Source organism: Rana temporaria, chromosome 11 (assembly GCF_905171775.1).
Source record: "Rana temporaria chromosome 11, aRanTem1.1, whole genome shotgun sequence".
NCBI classification, from domain to species: domain Eukaryota; kingdom Metazoa; phylum Chordata; class Amphibia; order Anura; family Ranidae; genus Rana; species Rana temporaria.
In genome coordinates this window covers 38,392,747-38,399,949 of record NC_053499.1, presented here as the reverse complement: position 1 = coordinate 38,399,949, position 7,203 = coordinate 38,392,747, and the positions used below count along the sequence as shown (strand labels likewise).

Here is a 7,203-nt window from a genome sequence, read left to right as displayed (position 1 = left end):
GGGGGAAAGGGATAGTGGAGAGGAGAGGAGAGGAGAGGAGAGGAGAGGAGAGGAGAGGAGAGTAAAAGAAGTGGTCATTGTGGTGTACAATGACCAGGCCCTCCGGCCAGGAATAAAAAATTCCTCCGGTCCTAGCCAAAAGGCCCAGCCCAGGAGGCAGGTGCTAAAAAAAGAGTGGTGCTGGTGCAGTGACCGTGGTATATTTAAATCAAAGCGACCCTCACTCATAGTGATTCTCAGATACCCCTGGACTGCCACTTCAGGGGCACATGCACCATAGGCTTTTCGTTCTAAATCCAACCCCCCGTCCAGCCAGTGCAGCCCTCCACCCCTGCCAGCTAGAGAGCCCCTTCAAGGTTTTCTTAGGGAGAATTGCCGCTCCATTTAGCAGCCTCCGCCAATACTAGCCTTTACAGACCCCCCATCAACCTGGCGGATTTGTATGGTTCTACTCCGACTCATCACAGGGCATTACCAGCTCCTCCTACCGGATCGCTGACAGGGATAGCACTTACACCAGACAGACAGAATGCCGGACTAGAACTCGGCAAAAAGATCAGACCAAGTACAGCCACCCATCCTCACCAGGAGCACCCTTCCAGATGGCTCAGACGCAACCATAGGCCGGCTCCCAGTATCTGTCGGGCAGTTCGGCGTAGTCCCTGCTGAAACCATCCTTCCAGGTGCAATGACGTCATTGGATTGCATCCACCCTCCCCATGTAGGAGGTGCTTCAGCGCTCCTCTGACAACTGATAAGAACAGATACTACACTATCTTAGCCAAAAGGCAGAGAAGCGGCAGGGGAGACACCATGATCATGGTGTCTCCCCTGCCAGGTAAGTATTACTCAGACACTGATATTAGTCATAAGACTGCTATACTGTATACTGCTGATGAGAAAGGGTATTTAGCAGTTTATATTTACTAAAATAATTACATTTCCATGTTTTGTGTACTGTGGGAGACCAGATATAGTGAATGCAGGGTCCTGGGTTTAGTAACAATTTAACTGTACCATCTCACTTTATATTGTAAAGCGATGTGCAAACTGTTAGTGTTATATAAATCCTGTATAATAATAATATGTGTCAGTGAGATGTACTGAAATTAGCAAAAAGTAAATAAATCTATATTTCATATGTACAGGTGAAACTCGAAAAATTTGAATATTGTGCAAAAGTTTATTTCACTAATGCAACTTAAAAGGTGAAACTAATATATGAGATGGACTCATTACATTTGGGGTTTTCATGAGCTGTAAGCCATAATCATCACAATTATGACAAATCACGGCTTGAACTATCTTGCTTTGCATGCAATGAGACCATCTCATATATTAGTTTCACCTTTTAAGTTGCATTAGTAAAAAAATGAACTTTTGCACAATATTCAAATTTTTTGAGTTTCACCTGTATATAGCTCTATACTTCTTATGTCATTTGGGGTGACTCAATAATGATGAAGAGCTGAGACATGTCATGCCATTATATCACTGGCTGCCAATGATCTTGATGCTTGGAAGGCATAGAAAACAAATTTTGCATGTCTTGATTAAGAGGCTAATTTGCATATTAACAGTGCTCACAGCTTCTGTAACAAAATTGTTAAAAGGTTATATTTAGAGATCTCAGACCAGCTGTGCCATTAGATGCTATACATATTCTGTTTAGGCATTTTTACAGTATATATACCTTTAGTTCTACTTTAAAGATAAACCGACTTTTTGCACAGCTGATTTTATGTGCAGCGTTGGGAGAAAATTCAATAAAATAAAAAGCATATAGTATTTCTATTACAGCGTGTTATTCTTGTTTTGTTTACATTGGAAAAAAGTGTTTTCAATTCGCTAGCGGGCTTGTGTATGGATTGCTATTCATATTAACCAATCATGTTCCAGCTGTTATTTCTGTACGACTAAAAATAAAACATGAGATCTGAATAATTGCTATGAGCAACAAGAAATGCTTTTAGCATTTTCTTTTTTATAGATATAACCCCTAGAGTTTTTTTTTCACAGTGGTCAGCTGAATTTACTCCATGCATATTATATTATACCTTTTTGTTGTATTTTGTAGGTAAGAGTGTTAAGCCCCTTTTACACGAAGGTTCCGATCTTGCCCGCCTGTCACTTTTTCAGGCTGATCTGATTGGACCCTATATTCACTCCTATATAACGGTGGGTGTAAACAGACTTGTGTCCATTTACACCCGCCTACCTCTGATCCGATCCAGGCCACCAACAAAAAACAAAATAGGATCCAACCCCCCTCTTTATAGGTGGAACAGAGGGCAGTGAGGTGTAAACAGACAACAGAGTCCCTTTGCACCCGCTGGTCCATAGAGCAGATCAGGCTCTGTCCGTATCCGCTATGCAGAAACTGAGTGGACACGAACCTGTCATCTGCCCACTCTACACAGATCACCAGGAGATCAGCATAAAGATCCCTTGCTGATCTCAACGGAGTCCTCCCAGTGTGAAAGGGTCCTTAGGCAGCCTTCCAGCTTTAAGTCCAAAAACACTTTCAGTGCTAAACCCAGGGGAAATCTTCCATGAAACCATCACACTTATTTCTAGAATGCCATTAAAGGGTTCTGCCCTCCTCAGACCAGGAAGTCCTCTGAATACACTGCAAAAAAACACACAGGAGGGCGCAACCACCTTGTGCATCACCATAGATAATTTTTTGGAATCCACATAGACAAATGGATACTCACATGCGGACAAAAGATATCAAGCCAAACTGGCCTGCTAAGGGGCATGACCCCCAAAATGTCCAACCATTTGCATTCAGAACACACCGCTATTGCTTTCTGGCTTGAGCAGATCAGTTTGGCTTGTTATCTTTTGTTCGTATGTGAGTATCCATTTGTCTATGTTGATTCAATAAGAATGATCTAGGGTAATGCACAAAGTGGTTGAGCACTCCTGTGTGTTTTTTGCAGTCTTGCAGCTTCTCCTGTTGGCCAAGCGTTAATAAGTCTTCTCAGACTTCTAGCTGCTCCCATCAGCTGTCAGTAACAAGTTTGGCCGCATGCCCACAAAGTAGATTGGATTGGTTATTTAATGGACATGTGCATTTGTTTTCGTCCGAATGCATTTTCGTCCGAATTTTGGGTATTTACGTTATCGTTTTAAAAAGCAAAAATGAACGCACAGAAACCGAAACATCCGACATAAAAAAATGCTTTATTTTTGTTTTTGTTGCTACAACAGTTCGATATAGATTGGAGAATCGACATGACGCTGACATTAGCAATCTATGTCTATTGAACCTGTGGTCGAATGTGCCTAACCTTAACTCTATTAGTCCAAGATTATTCTACATAGAGAGGAAAGATTTGACATAGAGAGAAAAGATTAAACATTATAGAGACAGTGTTGGGGTAGATCATTCGACATGAACGATGAAGATTCGACGAAGCAGAGAAAAACATACAAGTGTCGAATCTGTCATTGAAGGATTATGGTGTCTGTCGAAAGTTCTAAAAAGATTTGAAAAGCAGCTAAACTGTATGACGCCGCAATCGTACATTTCCGGTCAAATGCTCTGCCCATAGGCTATAGAAGAATTAGAACGTTGGTTAACTAGTAATAATAATTTATAAATTAAATTATTACTAGTGTCACACAACATTAGAATTCTTCTATAGCTTGTAGGTGGAACATTCAAAAAAAATACCTTGCACAGAGCAGGCATGTTTGTTATTTTAATTAAAAAAATTAAGGCATTGCATTAAAACCAACTTTTAGAATGTATAATTTCTGTAACCTTAGAAGTATTTAGCTGAACTAAGCAGCAAAGCAACTTCATTTGGTATTTTAGAAAAACATTAACAGAAAGGACTTAACATGAATATGTTTTTATATTCCCATTAAAATGGAATACATGTAGCTTTCCTACATCACAGCTATTTGAAGATTAAATATAGGCATACATTATGATCCATTAAAATACTGACCTTCCAGCTCTTGCAAACCCCAAAAAAAAGGAACGTTGAAACTCTTCTCTATGTCTGGTAAACAACCACAGTTTTGCTGTTTGTAACGTCACCAGGTGACCCTCAATGTAGCCCAGAATTTTCTCTAAAATAACTTGAAAGTTACCAAAGTAACTGACATCCATAATTGTTTATTCCATATTTAATACAAATCAGACGGACTTTGCTTTTGATTTTTTAATTGAACAGAATATTTGAAATAATAAAACAAATGAAAATGAACTAATACCGTATTTGCTGGCGTATAAGACGACTGGGCGTATAAGACGACCCCCTAATTTTCCAGCCAAAATGTTGGTTTTGGGATATACTCGCCGTATAAGACTACCCCCGTCCTACTAGTCATGCCTCGCCTCACGGTGCCACCATTACATGCCAGACTGTGCCCCATTACATGCCAGACTGTGCCCCATTACATGCCAGACTGTGCCCCATTACATGCCAGACTGTGCCCCATTACATGCCAGACTGTGCTCCATTACATGCCAGACTCGCTGTGCCCTTACCTTATCCTAAGACATGCAGAATCGCGGCCGTACTGTACGTTTTTTCAAAAGCCGCGCCTCCTACGTCTTCTGTTCCGTGATAGGCGGAACAGTCAGCTTCCCAGGAGGCACTGTGTTCAGTGTTCGCCTATCACGGAGGCCCTCTCGTCCGAGGACGAGAGGGCCTCCGTGATAGGCGGACACTAAACACAGGACGATAGGGCCTCTGTGATAGGCGGACACTAAACACAGGACGAGAGGGCCTCTGTGATAGGCGAACACTGAACACAGTGCCTCCTGGGAAGCTGAGTGTTCTGCCAATCACGGAACAGAAGACATAGGAGGCGCAGCTTTTGAAAAAACGTACGGCCGCAATTCTTAGGATAAGGTAAGGATGTTAGGTTACCGGCGTATAAGACGAACCCCGACTTTTAAGAAGATTTTAAGGGGTTAGAGAGTCGTCTTATATGCCAGAAAATACGGTATTTGTTTGCACAACCTTTAGAGGCTGTCCCTTTAAATAAGTGGTTTCTGTAGCTCTCAATGCGACATCTGTACCTGTCAACAGATATTGTTGTCCAGCTGACTCTGGGTTGAGACCAAACCTGTTATAAGCTAGCCAAGCTTGCAGTCTCATGCTTGTAATAGAGTGTGTAATACCTGATCAAGCTTCCTGTTTGTTCTCATGCAGGGTAACATACTCTCTGGATACGCATGGCCGTGCACCAAAGGATCACCAATGGGGAAGAGAGAGAAGGTGGACGCCAGATACTGTACATCTGACAGGTTTTGCTGTGCACAGGCCAGCTGCTTCAGAGGCTTTGGTGCACGGTCATACGTATCCAGGGAGCATGTTCCCCTGCAAGAGAAATTTGGGTTTACATTTCCACGAACTACTGGATGGATAAGTATACAAAACATGCATGTATGCTTCTATAGGAGCATCCACTGACTTTGTGACCCTCGGGTCCTATTCAATATCTTTGAGGACTTACTTCCAAGGCAGCTCATGGAATAACTTACCTTAAAGTGCATTGGTGTGCGAGGGAGGCTATGTTCACAAATCTGCCCTGGACTAACCATAGGACCATACAGCTATATGCTTAAAATATCCATTGACTTTGCTTATTTGGTAAACATTTACCCTCCTCTGGACCACCCTAATTCATCTCTCCCCTTGGATATATGGGCGCTCTCACAATATGAGTTAGGCAGAGATCCATGTTTCTCCACCCATTTATCCACCTGGCACCTTGGAGTAATTTACACTTTTTGCACAAGGACATTATCATTGGATGGCTGTTGGCTTGTTTCCTTTTTGCATCATTGCATTGCATTAAACTTTTTGTCTCCATAGTTCTAGTTATCTACCATGCATGGGATCACCATTACTATACCTTGATTATTGGATTACAATATCATGCATTAATTTTTGTAAGGAGCTCATTGAGTATACTGTTTACAGTGAGAGAGGTAAATGCATGTTTTTAGGTGCGTATGATGTGGGTATTGGTACCATTTTAATGCATTACACAATTTGCAGTTATTTACCTTTGCTTGTACTTCCTGTTCCTCCTCAGTAAGCTGTTCTGGCTGACTAACCCCCAGCCAGAACATCTCGGATGATGGAGGCACGCTTACTGAGGAGAAACAGGAAGTCAGAAATTCATACAAAGAAAACAAAGAAAAAAAACATTTAAAAAGGGAAATCGAAAGAAAAGGTAAGTGAACCAACAATGCACTAGCTTTACCTCCTTAGCGGTAATCCCGAGTCAGGCTCGGGGTGAATTTTTTATACCAAAAGTGGTATCCCCGAGCCAGACTCGGAATTGCATTGCAGGATACAGGGGGGAGTTACTTACCTTGTCCCTGGATCCTGCGATGTGTCCCCGCTGTGTGTGCGGGGCCTGCGGGCTCCTCCGCTGTGTCTCCTCGCTCGATTCACAGTGACTCCGAGCTCCGTTCCCTGTGACGTTACGACGCACAGGGACGGAGTTCAGCGCCAAATTCAAAAAGTGAAAAACACAATACACATACAGTATATCTTACAGATTACAGTACTGTATGAAATAAATACACACCCCCTTTGTCCCTAGCGGTCTGCCCAGTTTTATATAATAAAAACGTTTTTTTCTGCCTGGAAACTGGAGATTGTCCATAGCAACCAAAAAGTGTCCCTTTACATCAAAAGTGCTTTTAGAGCAGCTAGAAAACAGCGATAATAAATTAGAATCACTTGCAGAATTGAGCGATAGCGATTTGTGGGGAAATTCGTCATCAAACAATAAAAGTAATGACAGCGACAATTCTGCAACTGAGCAATTTTTGTGTTTTTGATTTGATTACATTATTGAATAATTTTTATTATAATTACATCATTATTTGTTATAATTATTTATAGTTATTTATTATATTATAATTTATGATTTTGTGTTTCAAACTTTATCATACCCGAGATGTCTACTAGACTCTTGTTTGGACAGATTTAAGTGAGTTATTCCTAATGCTGCGTACACATAGTCGTTTTTTGGCATGAAATAAAATGACATTTTTAAAAACGTCATTTAAAATGATCGTGTGTGGGCTTCACATCGTTTTTCGTCTTCTGAAAAACGACAAAAAAAAATTCGAACATGCTTCAATTTTTTATGTTGTTTTTGAAAATGTTGTTTTTTGTGTTGTAAAAAATGATCGTGTGTGGGCTAAAACAACGTTTT

The 7,203-nt window shown here is 41.1% G+C and overlaps 1 pseudogene; it reads right to left on the bottom strand.

Moving 5' to 3' along the window:
• Positions 1–696: 696 nt before the first annotated feature.
• On the bottom strand, positions 697–801 carry LOC120918043 (annotated as a pseudogene).
• Positions 802–7,203: the final 6,402 nt, after the last annotated feature.